A 21,680-nucleotide genomic window follows, 5' to 3' on the forward strand; every position below is an offset into this window, starting at 1 on the left:
GAGAAACGGCTCCCGCTGAAGTGTAATAGTTTTCAAGAAAGAAGTAATTTTCCACGAATTTGATTTTGAAATCAACCATCTCAACGCACACAACTTCGTGTGACATTGGTGTTTTTTTCTTTCATTATTATCTCGAAACTTCGATGACCGATTGAGCTCAAATTTTCACAGGTTTGTTATTTTATGCATATGTTGAGACCCACCAACTATGAAGGCTAGTCTTTGACAATTACCAATAGTGTCCACTGTCTTTAAAAAGAATATTCCATGTGAATGGGGCCGAAGCAACAACAACACACTTTGTGAGGGCCCATTGTTACACTAACTAAATGATCCCACAAGGGTCCTTCCGTCAGCACAACAGCTCTGTGTTGCAGTCACTCTGTGAACATTCCTTTGTTCGTATAACTTTAGGGAAACCATATTCTTCAACACAGTAAAAACACTGTGTGGACGTGTCTCGACGTTCACAGTGTGTTTTAAGTTCCCACAGTGGGCCCATTTTTTCTCAGATCCGAACATCGTATTGTAGTGACAACCATCGGGTCAGGTTTTCTGTACTTTGCAATTGTTGTTCTGTTCCCCTTTTCTAAAGAGTTCCGTTATCGGGTACAAGTTAAACACAAACTATTCTAAATCTTGTATGTTCCTACAGATTCGTAAAAATGTTTGACAACCTGAAATATGCAATTACTCGTTTCAGATCTCTTTCATTAACTATGGGCAATTTCAATTCTTATAAATTTAATCAACCGAATAGAAATACATGTACCTGTCCTCGGCTCCCAATTGCCAATAACTGTTTTTGATAAAAATGGAATATTTCAGTGGCGAATATATACAAAGCCTTGGAGTGCTTTGATGACTGCTGATGACTACTATTACATGCACTGGTGTTTCTTTATGGTTTGGTTTATCTTTGTGGGGATAATGGCGTTTAGTTGGAGTACAGCTGTGTAAGATCTAATGTAGACACATACACTTGGAAAAAGGAAAATGTATCATACAAAAGGAGATAATTCTTCTGGTTCGACATTAACTGATATATCACTCTCCCACAGCAATGCTGGGGTAGTTGTTTGTTTGTCTATCTCTTCATCGTAAAAACAAGTTTTGTTTTTGTTTCTGAGGGAGGTAAAAGGAATATTTACATATTGGGGAAATGAGGTTGTAGGAAGGGGCAATATTTTTAATTCAAATTTAGGGTGGTTTGTTGTTTTGTATTGCGTATTAATGGTCTTTTTTTTCTTTTCTTTTTTCTTTTTTCTTTTTTTTTTCTTTTTTTTTTTTGGGGGGGGGGGGGGGGGGGTCACACTGACTTGGTTTTATGGTCGGGTTAATATTTCAAACCCCATTATCTGAAGATAAAGGATATGGGTCTAGCGATAAAGGCTGATATTGTGATTTTTATTGATTTTGGGAGAGGGAGGTTTGAGCGCAAAAAAGGCTGGGAATACCTTCAAAACTGATACATGCGACATTTATCGTTGGTTTAACGAAAAATGAACAATAAGATAAGTGGAATCGAATCCTGGCATATGACGTCAGAAGCTCACAATGACGTCAGCACCTCTAATGTGGTAAAAGGAAGACGTATGAATGGTTGAGAATTGCGCAGGGTGTAATGCTAGCACAATTACATTGAAACCACAAAGCACATGATTGGTGGCCTCGCCCATGCAAGAATTCACTGTTTTCAAGACGCACATTTTATTTCGCTTTAAATCGCCCTGTAAATTCTTCTTAGCCTTCCATGGTTTAAAGGCAGTGGACACTATTGGTAATTGTCAAAGACTAGCCTTCAAAGTTGGTGTATCTCAATATATGCATAAAATAACAAACCTGTGAAAATTTAAGCTCAATCGGTCATCGAACTTGGGAGATAATAATGAAAGAAAAAAACACCCTTGTCACACGAAGTTGTGTGCGTTTAGATGGTTGATTTCGAGACCTCAAGTTCTAAACTTAAGGTCTCGACATCAAATTCGTCGAAAATTACTTCTCTCTCGAAAACTATGGCACTTCAGAGGGAGCCGTTTCTCACAATGTTTTATATCATCAACCTCTCCCCATTACTCGTCACCAAGAAAGGTTTTATGCTGATAAATATTTTGAGTAATTACCAATTAAATAATGTCCACTGCCTTTAACAACAAACAACAAACTGTAAAATTGTTCATTGATTTAATTTGACAACAGCATCTGGATTTCTTTTCTGACTGAAAACACAAAAAAGGGGGTTTTGGGGAGCTATAGATTTTTGAAAGTTGTACAGTTTTAAACTTAAGATTTGTTCATCGGGGCACCAATTGCAATAATATAAAATATACAGGAAATTAATTTGACCCGGTATATTATTTCCTGTGTTACGAACGCTTAGCTTCCAAACGGAAATAATTACCTGTTTCATTTCTTTGAAATTTTATTTTTACTTATAAGTTTCCTTGGGATAAGAAATTAGATGACAATAATAATGTTTCTCTGAAATGAAACTGACAAGGCTGAGATAAGAATATTGAGCGAGCTTATAGATCTGCTTTCGGGACGTAAATAAACGGAAGGTCAATAAGTAATTCACATCTGTGGACGATCTGCCATCAGGGGCTGATTTCACAAAGCAATCAAATTCATGGCGAGACAAATTTTCAGTATTACTATTGTGACACTACACTTAGCTTGGCAAAGTCGGTTGATTTGCAGATAACATCAATCTTAACTGCTATGCGCGACTCTCCTGAAAATATCGCTCTGTGATTTTCACTTTTCTTTCTCAAAGACTTTACGACTAATGAAGCTGGAACTTCTACGTGTAAATTATATTACATGGCAAAAAAAACTTGATCTACAGAAGATATCAAACCCTTTAATTGGGTTTGCTGAAGCATAGGTGAGTACAAATAAAATTATTTGAAAGAAATTGTTAATGATCGGATTATTTCCGGCCGTGTAAGTAAACTAGAATATTATTCCCCTTCCCTCCCACAGCAGGGCACCATGGATGTATTAAACCACACAGGTGGCGTGACGGTCATTGTGATCACTGCAATGTCGCTAACTAAATTACGTCTTGTATATCGCCGATGGTGATATCATTCATGCACAAATACCCATAGACCTACGCCAATCGAGCTGGTTTCTACGTTTACCAAAACATACAAGGCATCATCTTCCTCCTCCCCAACGCTCGTCCTCTAAGAATTATTTCATTTTGTGTTACTGGAAAACATCAAACTTTGAAACCGTTAAACTTTAAAGTCACTAATTACAATTACATAATTATTAATGATCAAAGGGTCAATAAATTAAAAAAAATGCATAATATTACAAGTTTGTCATAAATTTATCAAATTCAACAAATGAATGTTTGATTTAGAAATTATTGATTGTTTCTTTTTACCAAACAATTACATTGAATAACACTCTTGATCAATAAACCCCAATTACGAGAAGCTCTAAAATATGCAAAAGGAACTTATCAAACCTCTGGTCCTTGCCTCGAAGAGTACGATAAAAAAATTACCCCCCTCCCCCCCCCCCCCGAGGAATTGTGAGCATTTTGGCGATACTCTATACACAGAGCACCAAATGACCATGTCGTTGGATTGAACAACCAATTATTTACATCTCATGACTGGTTGTTATGACGCAACACTGAACACTGTGACAACAGCGCCACCAAGTGATGAGGTTGTCCAACACCCTAAACTGGTTTCTGAACATCAACATTTCGACCTGTCGTTACTTCGCACGTGGTCAAAAGGGGTGATTAAAATTGTATTACGGAACTGAGACACGTCATCATGGTCGATGTCTAGCGGCTTTAATTTAATTTATACCGATCCCAGTCTCTGAAGAACTAATCTCCTGAGGGCGCCGCCATCTTGATTTGTGTCCAAATCAACCATAAGTTACAATGAGGCTGCAAAAACAACTGGGCCCAATTTCAAAGAGCTGCTTAAGCACAAAATTGTGCTTAAGCGAAAAAATCCTTGCTTAGTGAAGTCAGATTGCCGGCCAAGACTACACTCAAATTGTTATTCTAAGTAAACAATAGCTAAATACCAGTCATATACCAATGTATATTGCATGAAATGTTGGCCAGTAACATGTGTAAAATAAGCGAGCTATATTCGTGCTTAAGCATTTTTTTTTTGCTTAAGCAGCTCTATGAAATTGGGCCCTGTTTTTATATGCGCGTCTACAGCGACGGAGTGTGTGGGACGTGAGGTCAGAGCAATAACATTGTCGAAGAATCATCCCCAATTATACAAGAATACACAATCTGAGAAGCGTTGCGCGGTAACGCTTCTATGGTTAAATCTTATAGGGGTAAAACATGACAGCAGGACAGTTCTTTTCAGAACTGAGAAGTCTCCCGAACCTCCGATTATCTACTCCGCGGCAGTAGAATAAAGCAAGACAGTTCTCTAAAAACAACTCTACCTGGCAAGTAGATACTCACATGGTGTTACCGCAAACATTAAAAACATGATGTTTTTACATAGCCATACTACCTCAAAGTGATTTTTTTTTCTCTCAAACCGCTACATACTATCGGAAGATGCTTTATACTTTTAACCGAGTGAGTTTTTATTGCCGTTGAATATAAGAGTGATTACCAAACGTATGCCTTCGTTAAAAAAAATATATCGATCTTTTCACGGGGTCGTTATTTTCAATCACTGTGCCTCAAAATTGTTTCAGGAGCAACGGGTTACCTTTCCCTGGTAAATGACATCTCGATTTTGACCCGAGTTTTGGGTCCTGCCGGGTCTGACCCAATTGTGGGTCAGGCTGACCTGGATTATGTTTGAAATGGATCCAGAATGGATCGTTTTGTCTTATTTAACTAGGGTGTCTCCATCAGTTGTCAATGAACTGTTCTCCCGGGGGCCCTGGAAATTAATCGCACGATCGCAGATTCAGAGTTATAATCTAATGGTAAATCAAAGTTACAATTGGTCACTAAAATGCCTATTACATCACTGGTCCTCGACAAATAATTTGCATAGAGCAACACAATAGACTACATCGTTGCACCGTGTGCAATTTCAAAGACTTAAAATAACAACCTCAACCTTTTTTTTTTTAAATCTCCTATCGTGTAAAACTCACTCCATTGCATTACTGCAAATCGTTATATTATAATACGGCATGGTGCATTAACACGTTTATCCCATGTAGGCATACACTGGCCATTAAACCGCTGTCAAAAATCACATCACATCAGCAAACAAAAGGCGAAAGAGACTATAGAAAGACAGAGTGGGAAGAAGTGCAAGTAGCAGATAAATAATATAATATATGCCTGTTCTAATGCACTTACATATCTTAGCATTGGCAACCTTGGTTGCAACTTACCGGACATCTTGTGTCAAGAAAATCCCAAATGAATTATATACAGTATAAACACTCCGGGATCTTGGGTCGGTTACAAGTATTTTTTTTCAGAAGCTCACAATTGAAGGCACGGCAGACGGTAAATACGGGGATCAACATCACTCCTGCGGCATTGCATAGACACATTCTCATATGGAGCATGGATAACACATTTATATGATTTGAAATTAACACACTCACTCAGATAGGCTTCGTAGTGCACACAAGATCCGCTTGAGGCAGGCAGAGTGGTGGTTGCGAATTCAAGCAGAAAGCGTTCGTATGTACACGGCACATGAAATGCATAAGGGTTGCATGGAGAAGAGCACAACACAATGTATATACACGCTGACCCATCAGCCTGTACGCTATGGGAGCGATTGTAATGTACACAAGGGTCGGGCCACCGGAAGAATTACCAAGTAATAAGCATGTGATGAGCGCATCCTGGGGACGTGTGTGTCAAAGCTATTACAAGATGTGCATGATCTATGGTCGCTTGACAACAAAACATATATACAAACCTTCTTTTTAGTTTCATAGCATAAAACAGCGCAAGACCATTATTGCATTTCTGCCAAAAAGAACCTGTGTTTATTTCCCCCTAGGTTGATACGATGACACGTATACTCCACAATGGCTCATGGTTCTTTTTTTCCCTCTGGATGTGTGGATAAAAGATCAGCATCACTGGATGCGCCAGCTTGATCCAATCCTTAGTCACCCTCTCGCCATGACCAATAACACAACATGACACCTTTGCGTTTTACTTGAGTGTCTCTCAAATGAAACACTAATACCAGGAGGACAAGTACGATCCGTCTTGACTATCCAGGTCATATAGGTTGTCGGTTAATTAACACCCTGGTTAACCCAGTTCATCTATCGGGTGATAGAGTCCCTTTAAAGTCCCTCTATATCCATTAACCTCCAAATCTGCATCTCTCTAATCCACTCGATTGATTCTTCCTTGTGTCTTTTCACGTCACATCTTATTCTTCAGTTCTCCAAAAATTCCACCAGCAAACCTTGTCAATCGGTTCTGGTTGTTTTATTTCATAAGTCCCTTTATTATTTTATTTAAGCTTCCAATCTTATTTCATCGGAGTCGATCCCTTCGAGGCTATCTTCTCCTTCTTGAACCATTTTCAAGTATCTCCAAGCAATCCGTCAACAAATCTTGTCCATCGGTGCTGGTTGTTTTATTTCATAAGTCCCTTTATTATTTTACTTAAGCTTCCAATCTTCATCTGAGTCGATCCCTTCGAGGCTATCTCTCTTCTTGAACCATTTTCAAGTAACTCCACTAATCCGTCAACAAATATTGTCCATCGGTTCTGGTTGTTTTGATTTAACTTCATAAGTCCCTTTGTTATATTGTTCCTCTGAAGTCACTTCGTTATTCCTTAATCTCCCAAACTTTCATTTTTTTCATCTCAGTTAATCCCTTTGAAATTGTTTTCTCCTTCTTGCCTCATTTCACATAATATCCAAGCGTGCCATCGACAATCTTGTCCACCGGTTATTGATGTTATGTTTCATTGTATGAGTCCCTTTATTAAACTATTCCTTTATCTCCTAATATACATCTCGTTCATCTTAGTTAATCCAATCGAAAAAATTATACCTTTTCGCGTTGCATCTTCCGTTAAATCCAAGCACTCCATCAACAGATCTTGTGCATCGGTTCTGGAATCGTTAACTGTTTTATTTCAGAAGTCCCATATTGTATTCTTAATCTGCCAATCTTCATCTCTTTTTTTTTCTTTTTTTTCACGTGTCTCTTTAATCCTTCTTAGGTCACTCCCCGACGTCCTCTTCCATGTCATTTTCGCTTCTTTGCAATAGACACGCCTCCCAAGACGCTCCGATGTCGTACAACCCCCAAAAAGTATCTCTACTTAGGATCATGATGGGCTTCAAGGAGTTTATAAAACAAGGATGAAACCGTACCTTTTAAAGGCTCTTGATACATATTGGTAATTAAATGTTAAAGACCGGTGTTTTTACTTGGTTTATGCACAAAATAAAAAATATGTGTACATTTTGATTATAGTTGGTAATCGAAGTTGCACGAGATGAATGAAAGAATCAAACACCCTAACATTGCAAAAATACTTTCATATGCTCGCTGAAAGACTTCAGGCCCTGAAGTATTCTAACGAGTTTGAAATTACCTCATAAACTACATTACTTCAGAGGGAGCCGTTTCTCTCAATAATCTTTTACAGCTTTCCACTGCTCGTTACAAAGTAGGTTTTTATTCGAACAATTATTTTAAGTAATTACCAATAGTGTCCAGTGCATTTGGAGGAACACGTTCCCATGGATCGGACGACTTGGTCTATAAAAAGCGTTTGTAACCGTTTGCTATATAAAATGCATAAAATGGTGCACAAATTTGCCTCGAACTTGCGTGGTTTTCCTTTGACTTTGCGAACTTACACGGTCGGCCAATTAGGGGAGTCAAAGATTTGACTCCCTTAAATGGCCGACCGTGTTAGTTTGACTCTCATAAATGGCAGATCGTGGTAGTCTACGAGGTAAAAGGAAAACCGTGCCCTTTCGAGGCATGTTTGTGTGGACCTTTTTATTCTACTTTTACAACATCTTTCTACCATAATTTATACATTTTATAACAAACGGTTACAAACGCTTTTCAAAGACCAAGTCGACCGATCCAAGGCAATGTGTTTCTTTAAGCATTTTTTCTTCAAATTTACACATTATGATATTCAGCATCCATACACCCAAAAGTGCGCTGCAATTTAAGTGGCGGTTTTGCACTACGCATTGATGAGCCATTTACATGTTTGGTTATTTTAAAATGTAGGCATAAGATTTTTTTTTAATTGCCACAAATATGTGATGATTTAATACTTACTAAAAAAATGTTGTGACCAATAATGTATACATGTCCGTCGATCAATGCAGAAAAACACTCAAATTTTAATCCTGTCCTATCAAGATTTTCATGGCGAGGCAATTTGTTTTGTTTTTCCTGGGAACAATAAGCCCCCCTTTATACGCGAATTAATTCGTTCGAGTGCATGCAAACATCTCTTTAGAAAAAAAGTGTCAACTCAAGAGCCAAACGCAACACTTCTAACAAAGGAAATTATCGTGTAGTACAACATGAACGCGAAAGGCTAACTCCACCGTACGTCATGCACGGCCTAAATGCTACACCTTTTGTGTTTCTTTTGGTCAAAATGTGTACTATTTAATAGGAGACTTTTGGGACGCTTGGTGGGAGCAGACTTACTAGGTAAAATCCATTGTTCTCGGTAAAGTGCGCATGCTCAGAACTACGTAAACAATGGTAATTTACCAAAGTCTTCCATTGAGCAACACAAAAGGGGGGGATATATATATTATTCATCTTTAAACTGGCACTCTACGGTGGGTATATAGGCTACATCCTATCATGACTGGACCGCGCTGATCCTCTCTTTAAAGGCAATGGACACCTCTTAAAGACCAGTACCACTTGATGTGTCCCAACATATGCATGAAATAACAAATCTGTGAAAATTCGGACTCAACTGCACATCGAAAGTGCAAGAAATAAATAAAAGGAGAAGCCACAGAACAAAATGCATGTTTTCAGATGCCTAAGAAGGGTTTAGTGGAGTCTTTTAATATTTGAGTAAGAAATGTCCTCTTTCTCAAAAATACCAATAGTTATAACACTAGAGATATAACCCAATGTCCACTTTAAAGGGTTTGGGTACTTTTTTGTACACCAAATTAAACTGTTTAAAGATGGTAGAAAGCGTCTTTTAAAATATTACTTGCAGATTGGCTTTAGTTTTTAGTTTTTAAGAAAATAATGAGCAAAATAATTATTTCACGAAAATAATTGTCGTTTCTGTGAGACGAAAATAATTGTATTATGTACAACGGATTTACGCGACTCTCTTGAAAACATTCCTCGGCGATTTTTTTTTTTACACAAAATTTACGACTAATGAGCTTAAACTTCTACAGGTAAATTATATTACATAGATTTACATAGATTTTCATTAACAGTGAGTGGGGATTCATCTAAAACAATTTACAAAACAAAAATATCAAATTTTCAATGGCGTCAAGGTTGCTCTTGTAAAAGATATACTATCGTAAACAAAATAGCAAAAACAGTGACAAACAACGTGGGAACGTATATTTAATTACAATCTATACTGTTTGTTTGATCGAACAAAACATTTTATCTGAATCACGGAAAAGTTATTCAGGTGATGCACGATTTTATATTTCTAACACCTAAAACACCTCAGGCCTTACATTACATTTTAAATATAATGAAATCTCCATTGATTCTGAAATCAATAGAAACATACGATCACATAAAATCGTGTATCAACTTCTCGTTATGTGCTGTAGAGCTGCGAAACTGGTTCCCTTAGCTACGCCATTTCCCTAATTAATTGGTGAAATTTACAGCTGTATCACGCGCCACCATTCCACGAAGTAAGAATGGTTGAAGGTCGCTATAAAGGTTCTGTTGGTCCACGAATTGGAACAGAAGCAGTGAGGCTTTATTGAAAACTAGGCCTACATGAATGTTTCACCGTCTGTTGAGATTGTCTTCTGCATAACTTTAAATGAAGGCAAGCTAATTGTTTGCCTCACAAAAGATTCAAAGAATGTTGTAGCAGACGTTTAATATAAAAGGCCATTTGCATTTTTACACTCTCGACTTGTTACATAACTGATATTGTGGTTAAGTGAATAGACGTTAGAGCAGCTTTAATGTTGTGTATATACTTTCACAGAGTCAGAATGGAGTGATATTAAATTGATTAAATAAATAACGCGACTTCAGTATATAAGGGGGTAGTTGCTCTTATTTTCATGCAAAGCTTAGTTGGTGCATGTTTCCCAATGTTTGCATTTTTTAACGAACAGAAAAACATAGTATAACACTCCGGGTATTTATATAGGCCTACTTTGAAGCCGTTTCCAAGACCCTTGGAAGTATGGCATTTATTGGACCAGAACGTGGATTTTTCTCGCTTTATTTGCCCAAATTGAATATATAAGGAGCATAAGGAGGAGCAAGAAATTGTTATTTTTATCGAAGACTTATTTAGAAAAGGAAGGACAAAAAGTCGCCACCCAGGTCAAATTGATTAAAATTTGGACGTTTTTAAGTTGCGTATAAATCGATGGTATTCACTGCAGTGAAGTTGTCACACCCGTTAAAATAGCGATATTTTAGACAAAATATCGCTATTTGTTATGCAAGTTTTGTTTCGAAAGGCTATTTTATACTGTTAAAGGGAACTTGTACATACGTTGGGTAACACTCTTCAAATTGATGGCAATTATAACTTTTGTTTAGAAGTATACATCAGGTCTCAGTGCAGGTGTAAAGCATTTTTTAGAATCATTTTCACCTCGAATTAATGTGGTTATAGCCTAGAAAAAGATTTAAAAAACAAGTTTTCATTCTCAAACATTTGAATCTGAGAAAAGTTACTGCAGTAACGCTTCCGAGCTTGTGTATTTCTATTAGCTACTTCCTGCGAGGACATAACCGCTCCGGATGTTCGGTGATATTTCAAACAAATAAAATGTGCACATGGTATTCTTATTGCATATCTACATTTATATAGGATTAAAACAATCGAACAATTCCATGAACAAAGGTACACTCGCTACAAAAGAACATCGCTACAAAAGACTGCACTGACTATCCAGCATCAACATTTTTGTTTGTATTTTCTAAAGATGGTACTGCACCAATTATTTGAAAAAATATTTGACTATTTTATGCAGTCGTTTCCGAACAAGCGATGTTTTAAGATTGTCAAATAATAATAATAATAATGAACAATTCTTGTGTAGCGCATCACATACACAAAGAAGTTTTTATTACGCGCGTTAAGATGAAAAAAAGAGAGAAGTTATTTATGAAATTAAGTATACATGAAGAAAGTATGACACAGTAAGACATAAGCCTACTGATTGCTACAAAACAAAGTGTATTTTAGCATTGTCTAACATGAATTCAGTGTTTCTACTTGTTTCGTGTTGTCGGGAAGCCTACTTCATAATTAATTTAATTAGTTAACTTGCCTCTGGCCATTAACACACTCAGGTATATACAAGTACATTGTAACGTATTATTTATGGAGATTCATTGAACTATTGCTGGGGAAAATTTTCTCTGATTATATTATCTGTTTTCTTTCTGAAAATATTGCCCTGAACTGTATCCTTGAAGAGCAAGACAGATTGTATTCTCTCGAGGTTATAATTCATTGACTGTGGATGTAAACCAAGAAGATGCTCCGAAGAAAATGAGGATTACTCGACCTCTAAGAAGAAATTGAATAACTCATAGAGTAAGCTTGGTGAAGGACACTGTGTTTAATTAAAAAAAAAAAAAAAAACATTTGAGATTTGAACCGACGATTTAAGATGGGGTGATGTGATCGTAGTTTCACAAGCAAGGAGCCATTCTCAATATCATTATTCACCACTCTGCCAATACGTACGCCCTACGGTATTTTACTCTGATCGTGGTAACTTTCTACGAGTAGGCCTACTCTATATAAACATAGAGCAGGGTATCTACTGACTGAACTTGCATTTCGCCGTGGATGTGACAACATTCTGCCCAGAATTTTGTGACATGTTACGTAGCCCTACGGTATTTTACTCTGCCATGTACACTGTAAAAAAAATTGGGTAAAAAAATGCCCAACTTTTTACCCATTTAAGGGCGAATAGTGAACTCCTCCAACTTTTGGGCAAAGTATTACCCATCAAAGTTGGGCGCTCTGATTGCCAAATAATTGGGTAATATTTCATCATCAATAGTTGGGTATATTTTATTAACCAACAGTTGGGTAATTTTTTGTTTACCCATTTTCTGGGTATTTAATAATTATCAATTACCCACTTATTGGGCGATGATTTTATTCATGATCTAGTTAAAACGTTTAACCATTTTCGGTGTTATCCAACAAATGGTGAATGTATTTAACCCTTTGATTTACAGTTTCTCCTGTGATACGTCATACAACCAGGCATATAAAATATATTTTCCACGATGGCAAACGGTGGTGAGTTGTGACCTTGGCATCTCTCTCAAAATCGTGAGGGTGCTCAGTGGTTTGTAGATGCTTTGGAAGGTTAGTTTTTAACTAAATAAAGTTTGTTTCCTGTTCAGTTGTTGTACACAGTCGTGACAGTTGCAGCGCAAGCAATGCAGTGATAGTTCCATGCATGTATTTCATACACAAAGCAACGCAACAACCACGCATACATGCCACAACCGGCGTTGCACATAATGGCATGATAAAACTGAAACTATCACAGTAGTGTCAATGTGTTGCTCGCTCTGCAATTGTCACGACTATATGTACGACTGAATAGTAAACACAACTTCATATTTAGTTAAAAACTCACCTTCAAATTGGATCTATATCCACTGGACAACCCCGCTCGTCACAGCCACTCCTCCACTCGCCATGTTTGAAAATAATTATCTTTGTTCTACTGTTTATTGCCCAACTTTTTGGCAACTCTTTAATCGTAGTGCGCATGATCGGACGATTTTGACCAACTAATGTGCATAATTTTAACCAACAATCGAGATTACCAAAAAGTTGCCCAATAAATAAGCAAAAGTGTAACCAACAGTTATGATGAATTCAGATTACGAAATATTTTCCCAACACTTGCCCAACTTTTGTTCCGCTTTTTAAACAAAGAATGGGCAAACAAAATGTTTGCCCAACAAAACCAATTATTTGTTTTGTTGGGCAATTATCGACCAATAATTGTTGAAGTTACTTTGCCCAACAAATGATTTGACCAACGTTTTTGCAGTGTAGTAACTTCTACGAGTACACCGTGGATGTGACAGGACAAGCGAGTAACTTACCAAGTAGCATTTCTCAAATATTCACCACGTTGTCCAACATTTGGTGATATGTTACGTAGGCCCTGCGGTATTTTACTCTCCCGTGTAGTAACTTCTACGAGTACACCGTGGATGTGACAGGACAAGCGAGTAAATTAACCAAGTAGCATTTCTCAAATATTCACCACGTTGTCCAACATTTGGTGATATGTTACGTAGCCCTACGGTATTTTACTCTCCCGTGTAGTAACTTCTACGAGTACACCGTGGATGTGACAGGACAAGCGAGTAAATTAACCAAGTAGCATTTCTCAAATATTCACCACGTTGTCCAACATTTGGTGATATGTTACGTAGGCCCTGCGGTATTTTACTCTGATTGTAGTAACTTCCTACTCAAAAAAACTATAGAGCAGGGTGACTGACTGAAATAGGTTTGCAATTCACCGTGGATGTGACAGCACTCTGCCCAACATTTGGTGACATGTTACGTAGCCCTATACGGTATTTTACTCTGGAATTATTTTGTAGTAATTTCTACGAGTACTCATGTTTACCGTCGATGTGACACCACGAGTAGCATTACTCAAATGCACCTCTCTTTCCGACATTGTGTGATATGTTACCAGCTACGTAGGCCCTTTGGTACTTTACTATGATTGTGGCAACTGCTAGTATTCTATAAACTATGAGCAGGGTATTTATACTGACTTTAAAATAGGTTTGCAATTTACCGTGGATGTGACAGCACAAGCGAGTATCTTTCCGAGTAGCATTTCTCAAATATTCACCACTCTGCCAAACATGGCCAAACATTCGGTGAAATGTTACGTAGGCCCTTCGGTATTTTACTCTGATTGTGGTAACTTCAACGAGTACTCAATAAACTAGAGCAGGGTATTTACTGACTTTAAAATAGGTTTGCAATTTACCATGGATGTGACAGCAGTAGGCCTAAGAGTAGCTTACCCGCAGGGAGACAGTTGACTCTGAGACCCGTTGTTTTGTACTTACGGGCCGCTAGTATAAGGACCTGGGAAAATAATAATAGTAAGGCCGAGCAAACGAACCACCGCAGGATATATAGCTGCTTTGACAGCAATATCACAGCTATCCCTGGCTCACAATTTAGCGAAAAACTGGGGCATTCCAGCGAAATATTTACACAGTGTTTATTATCCAACATAGGGAGGGAGGTAAGTCGTTAATAACGACTGTGCTTTTACATGAATTATCATAAAAACACGACGTCACATCAGGGAAAAATAAAAAATGGTTAGGGGAAGACTGTACGGGCATGCTGTAATGGACGAAAGAGCAATTTCATTAGCAATGTACGAGTCAAGAACATGGTAGGCCTACTGCTTGTCGAGTTGACGGTTGTCGAGATTGTCTCGCCATTATGCAGTCACGATCAACCCTTATACGATTTATTTCTGAAACAATGTACTTACTTGAGTTCAATATTTTTAATCAGCACGTGCCAAGATCCACAGTAAACGGACACTGGACGACAATAGTGAACGGGTCGACCAAGCGGAATGGGCAATGTCTCTCCGCAAGATATTCTGTTGCAGGGGACTTAATTGCGTTCGCAGTGAAGGAGATGCTCGGAGTATGATGATGTATATTATTGCCTTGTACAGCTGTGTTGAAGCGTACGTCTCAAGAACACACACTATGCTTCGAATTCTGGAAAGACGTTCAACGAGTATTGTCCTTCCAAAGCATAAGAATGTTGTTGTTGTTTGAAGTTAACCGTGACATCTGTGCGCTATTCAAAGCGTTATTTGTTATACTACTCACTGTGTAGCTGGTGAAACGGTGAGCAGACAACGTGCACTTCTTACGTTGTGTCACTGCGCATTGATTCCCGCCAATAACAGTTTGCGTAGCGCCACCAACGGCACAAGGTAAGGGAATGGGACAGGCGGTCGGTGGATACAAACGTGCAAACACGCGTATTTTAAAGTCAAATCAATAAAACTCTTTTTTATTTGTCCATGTGTTAATAACAATTACGATGTTAAAATTTATTACAGCAGCGGCCAATAATCTCAGATGCACTTGATTAGTACTTAATACAACACTTATACTGGCTCATGTGTGTTATGTTGTGTTGTGTAGTGTTTTGTCATTCAGGATTCGAGAAAGACTCTGCTAGGGTAGAAACGTCAGGCCAGTATGTCAAGTAAAAAAATATTTTATTTTGTAAGCGGGTTGTGTGGGTAGGTACACACGCCTAAACTGGAGACTCGACAGAAGGCTCCCCGATTGGATGAAGGTCCCGAGTTGGAAACTGCGCAACAAAACACAATGGGATAATATGTTATGTGACCAAAATGCATTAGGGCGGTGGAATGTCCCGATGGCAGTGTGTGCGTATGGTCGCCAGGGAGGAATACATAACAAACAAATAGCTGACGTCACGATGGCGAAACAATTTCCTGATCAGTCAGGATGTTCGCTATAGTAGAAGTTGCCCAGAAGTTTCCCTTCGACAATACCTGTAGGTCTGCGATCATTTGATGGAGACCGGGGGAGGAGGTTGTGTGCGTGCGTGTTTGTATTGCCTACCTTCCGAGGACATTTTAACAAAAGGGACAATGGGTCCGCACTAGTCGGTTCTTTGTTTTCAGGTGTCCTCACTATAGTCATTCGTGTACAAAACGAATGGGGATTGCTTCAATACAAGAACAAAAGAAAGTACAATAGGTGTCATCTAACGTATGGGGAGCGGGGCTTCCTCTAATCACGGGGGTGGGGGGGGGGGGCTTCACTCTCATTTGCAGGAGAATTCAAAGTGCTGTCTCGATCGAGCCCTCAATACAAGGTAATTGGCCCCTGACAACAATCATAATGGAAGCCTGTTTTGTTATTCTCCACAGTGTGTTTTATTCAATTAAACTTCACAAAGATTGCCAATTATTTAAAGAGTGACCTTTGTCAATTATTCAAATTACTTATCAAAAGAAATTTTACACGGATGGAATACATAAGAGATTTTCTCCCTCAAATCACATACAGACTTCAAGTCTATTTACAATATGATTTTCTTTTTTTACAACATTACTATTAGAATTCATCATGAATTTGTACAAATCTCAAATCATTGGAAAAGAAAGAACTCAATGATTTTTTTATTTAATAACTGAATACACAAAAACCAACGTTGTAACAGGGATCATCTGCCCCTTTCAACACTTACTACAGGACGGAATAAAAATATAATAATTTAATTATCACAGTGTTTTTCTTTCTGAAATCAAGTTACTTCATCCCGAAGGCCAGGAGTTTTGAGTCAGGTCTGGCCATCTTGTAAAAAAAACAATATACATGTATAAACAATACTTAGTTTTCTTTGGTTGTTTACACACAACACATTTGGGCGAGTTCAAAGTGATCTTACTGAAATTTGTTTGCATGCTTAAAGGCAGTGGACACTATTGGTAATGACTCAAAATAATTATTAGCATAAAACCTTAATTGGTAAGTAGTAATAGGGAGAGGTTGATAGTATACAATCTTGTGAGAAACAGCTCCCTCTGAAGCGATGTAGTTTTCGATAAAGAAGTAATTTTCCACGAATTTGATTTAGAGACCTCAAGTTTAGAACTTGAGGTCTCGAAATCAAGCATCTGAAAGCACACAACTTCGTGTGACAAGGTTTTTTTTTCTTTCATTATGCATATGTTGAGATACACCAACTGTGAATACCAGTCTTTGACAATTACCACTGCCTTTAAGTGTGCAGGAATCTTAACAATCAAATAATATCAATTGAATATAACGTGGAATTGTGTTTAATTGGATTGTTCACAACACATCACATTTTGTTTAATCAAATGTGGTCTGTGGTTGAAAATCGTGCTCGTTTACACAAAACCTAACAATAAAAATTAAAAAGAAACATTAAGATACTGTAGAACCAATTTTGCATTTACAAATCAATTGTCTTGAAGTTTCGAGACACAAGAAACATTGCTTACAACACAGCACATTTTGGTGAGTTTAATGTGGTATGTGATTGGAAAACGTGCTTTTGTGCACAAATCTTAACAACAAAATGATATCAATTGAAGATAATGTGGAACCATTTTAGCATTTTATTCAACTCTCTTGAAGTTTTTACACACAAGGGTAGTGTGTTGTGAATAACACAACACATTTCGGTGAATTCAATGGGGCCTGTGGTTGAAATCCGTGCTCGTGTGCACTGCATCTAAAAACACAAACATAATATGAATCATAAAAAGATAGTGTAGAACCGTTTTTGCATTTACAAATAAACTCTCTTGAAGTTTCGAAACACAGGAGCAAAAGACACATTTACAAATAAACTCTCTTGAAGTTTCGAAACACAAGAGCAAAAGACACTTATCATGCTGTCTCCATCTTGGTCATGTTCCTTAAATCGAATAACAATAAAGAATGCTTATAATCATTTTGCAAATAGGAACCAGACTATTTTGTTCTTCCAGACTCGGTTCAGTTACACTGATGTCAATGGGGGAAAAGTCAAGATGGCTGCACCATGATACTATAGGACGGTCTAAATTAGAAAAACACATTTTTTGCTAACAACTATACCACAAAGTGAACAACCACATAATCATTTTGAGTTTAAAAATAAAACACTAAAATATTTTATAATATTATTCATAAAAATAATAAATATTTACTTAAGATTGATTTCTTAACTCTTACAATATGAAGTGGACGGAATAATTTCATAAACAACACGACTGCATTTTGTTGTTTTTGACTTGGAAAGCACACGGAAAAGAATAAATTTTACAGCAAAAGGATGTGTTTTTACAGGGTTTCTTTAATTGAAAAACATCCCAAATTTGCTAATTCTACAATGCAAGTAAAACACTGAATATATTCCCCAATCGTATTCGACTGACATTCAACACAATATGCAAATCATTCAATTTATAGTCCAACCTTTAAGCACATCGTGTTTCGAGGGTTACTGCATCCAACAGCAAACTAATAAGTTGAATTCCAATAAACCCTGTGATGTTGGAAGTCATTGAAGCTACTTGTACAATGCCACGAGCTATGGGTCCATGAATAAACACCACAGTGTATTAAATTTGCCTGTAGTCTTTATTTGTTAATATTGCTTCATCATCTATAGGGGGTGCGAACTTGTGATTTGAGTTCATTGATGCGTTATTCTGTGCAATAGCCGATAGACCTCTGCAGACCATGCTCTGCAGACCTAGCTCTGCAGACCTAGCTCTGCAGCCCCTAGCATGCACTGCGCAGTCAACAAAGTGTACTGCAGTTCTAGTAAGGTTCACTGATGTCTGGCTCTGCACTACAACCCATTTTAAAGGCACTGGACACTAATACCAATTACTCAAAATAACTGTAAGCATCAATTATAATAACTTACTTGGTAACGAGCAATCAACAATGGAGAGCTGTTGAAAAAAAGATTGTGAGAAACGGCTTGAAGTAACGTATTTTTTGAGACCTAATTTTGAGGTAATTCTCACTCAAAATTTAAAGAAGACTTCAGGCATCAAGCTTTTTTTTAGGCATCTGAAAGCACATACATTTTTGCAACAAGGGTGTTATTATTATTTTATTTTTTCTTCAATATTTTCTTGCAACTTCGATGACCAATTGAGTCAAAATTTTCACCGATGTTGTTCTTTCTGTGTACACCAAGTGAGAACACTGGTCTGTTTGGTGCCCCGTGCCTTTATACCAGGAACTGAAGTTCAGTAACATATGAAGAGCTTACGTAACTACTGCATGTTAATTGAATATACATGTACACACGACTACATATTATTTCCCCTTCAGGCAAATCTGAAAACAGAGAGCATTGCAGACTGCAGTCCATAACACAAGCCATGGCAGCAGTTCAGTCCAAAGCACATGCCCCGAAGTCCATTAAATCCTGACCATAAACATGCAGGCTACACACATATTTATCAAATAAATAGACCTCTTTCATCGTTTGGACCGAATATATTTAAGTAGTCCATTAACAAATGTACTACCGAAGTCCATTAACATGTTTTGTTATACAGTCCATTATCACGATTTATAGCAGTCCACTAATGCACGTTGCACATGTCATGCAAGCCATTAACAGCCCTGGAAGGATTTTAGTTTGACATTTATATTACCTCATATGCTGTCAAATTATCCAACAATGTTGAATATTTCCTGCCACTTAGAAAGGGATTTATCAAAATGATTGTCACTTTCAAGGAAGACATCTAGAAATTGAAACGTCATAATGTGCAAATATATAAATTAAAAGTGAACTGATGCGAGCACATCCATTGTACACATACGCAGAGATATTACCGTCTGATGATGCTCTTCACACACTCATCAATTCATTCAAGTGCTATTGACAAATAAAACTGTTAATATCTCAGCAACAAATCATATTTTAAACTAATATTGGTTGAGTAGGATTTGAAACTTTGCATGGTGGAAATACGATATAGAAAGACGCTCAGAGCATACTGATCGAAACGGTGATTTGAAACCAACGGTTCTTTTCAAAACCACCCTAACTCATTAGAGATAGTCATTACATGGCGTTACCGCAAACCTTTCTATATAATATTGGTTGGTTACATTAAAGATGTATTGCAGAGGGTCAAATGGGTGTCAAATCATTATAAAGACACACCTGGCGCTGGAAATTGTTATCAAATCCGGTCAAATCTAGTTCAAATCTGGTTCAAATCTGGTTCAAATCTGGTTCAAATCTGATCCAGAGCTTTTAGTCCGCTGACCGATGGGGTCCTACAAAAAGACCCACCGAAAAAGAAAAAAAACACGATTGGGTATTGAGTCAGTGTTATAATTGTGCATATTTGTTTTGAGGTAAAAGATAAGCAATTACAACCCCCACAAAATGTCCATTCCACAAAATGTATAGATGATCGAAACAGTAATTCCAACAGTTTTAAGCTCCCCGCTAGACACGCTTATCTTTGTGTCCTGGGGTCGATTTCACAAAGAGTTAGGACTAGTCCTAACTTAGGACTAGTCCTAAGGGATATCAAAAACGTACAGCTAGTCCTAAGTTAGGACTAGTAACTCGTCCTAACTCGAGATAAGACTAGTCCTAACTCTTTGTGAAATCCACCCCTGGAAACAAAAAGAGAAGGTAAACACAATCTATGAATGTAAACTCATTCAATATTTAGTGGTCATCACTGCATAACTACAGTCCCTATTGGAAAAAGAGCCATTACCATATTAGTTTCCTTCCAAAGTGTAAATAATAATAACCATTTATATTACACCTTTCATTTTCTGCATAAATCTACATACAAGAAAAGGTGCTAAATAAAAAAACAGCCAACCTGCAAACTATACAAAATTCAACTTTAAGTTAAATTTTGTATATCCATGTTGGCTTTTGAAAGAGTGAAAGTCATTTATAATGTGTTAAAGGAAAACTATCTCAATAATTGGTGTTTAAGGTATAAAGCCAATGTAAATGCTGATTTATAGACATCATTATCAAGCACGATACAATAAGGCCACATGTCAAAGTTTAAACTTAAACATGGTTGAATTGTTGCCAAAGCAAAACAAATCTGTGATGGTAATTTCACCATGAAAGTTGATTCCACCCATTTATAACCAGGTATAACTCACATTTCTGCGAGTATAATATTTTGAATTGTATGTTGTGACGCACGGTGACGCATTTTAATCGAACTATAAAGTCCCGTTATCCCTCAACCCAAACCGATTTTTGACTACATAATTTTAAAAAATTCAGGTTTAGGGATTTGATTTTTAACCAGGGCCCAATTTTATAGAGCTGCTTAAGCACAAACCTTTGCTTAAACGAAAAAATCCTTGCTTAGTAAAATCAGATTACCGGCCAAGACTCCGCTCAATTGTTATGCTTAGTAAACAACGGCTAAATACCAGTCACAAGGAATGTATATGTCATGAAATTTTTGCCAGTAACATGTGTAAAATAAGCGAGCCATTTTCGTGCTTAAGCAAATATTTTGCTTAAGCAGCTCTATAAAAGTGGCCCCAGAGTTTTAAAACCTGTAATCTATGAGCGATTGCAAAATACAATTTGTCACAACTACGCATTAGCACAAATTTCATGGCGTCTATGCGCGTGTGCGTGGGTGTGTGCGTGCATGTGCCGTAGAAATCAAACCGGGAATGCTGCGTGTTGCGTGCTTCATTGATGTCTGCGTTTGGACGCGCATCGGGTTTGACCTACAAGATGGCGACTTTCATAGCAAAAAAGGGTTATTCAATACGGTGTTTACAGACACATTACTTACCCAAACCCAACAGTGTCATAGTATAGTGTCCACCGTACCTCAAAATCGCTTATGACCCCACACCCTTTGCAAAGTACCTTTCAATATTTAGTATTCACAACACGGATTGACTAACC

General features: G+C 37.5%; 2 protein-coding genes across 4 annotated transcripts in view; both read right to left on the reverse strand.

Annotated features, from left to right (window-relative positions):
• The window catches only part of LOC139939756 (dual specificity calcium/calmodulin-dependent 3',5'-cyclic nucleotide phosphodiesterase 1A-like), a 198,574-nt gene extending 183,739 nt beyond the window's left edge, over positions 1-14,835 (reverse strand). For all 3 annotated transcript variants that reach the window (XM_071935859.1, XM_071935858.1, XM_071935856.1), the window contains exon 1: positions 14,713-14,835. The gene's annotated coding sequence lies outside the window, so the exon portion shown is untranslated. The remainder of the gene's footprint in view (positions 1-14,712) is intronic.
• A 1,302-nt stretch (positions 14,836-16,137) lies between these two features.
• The window catches only part of LOC139940129 (uncharacterized), a 57,577-nt gene continuing 52,034 nt past the window's right edge, over positions 16,138-21,680 (reverse strand). Inside the window, exon 29 of the mRNA XM_071936374.1 lies at positions 16,138-17,480. The gene's annotated coding sequence lies outside the window, so the exon portion shown is untranslated. The remainder of the gene's footprint in view (positions 17,481-21,680) is intronic.

This window comes from Asterias amurensis, chromosome 7 (genome assembly GCF_032118995.1).
Source record: "Asterias amurensis chromosome 7, ASM3211899v1".
In the NCBI taxonomy this organism is placed as follows: Eukaryota; Metazoa; Echinodermata; class Asteroidea; order Forcipulatida; family Asteriidae; genus Asterias; species Asterias amurensis.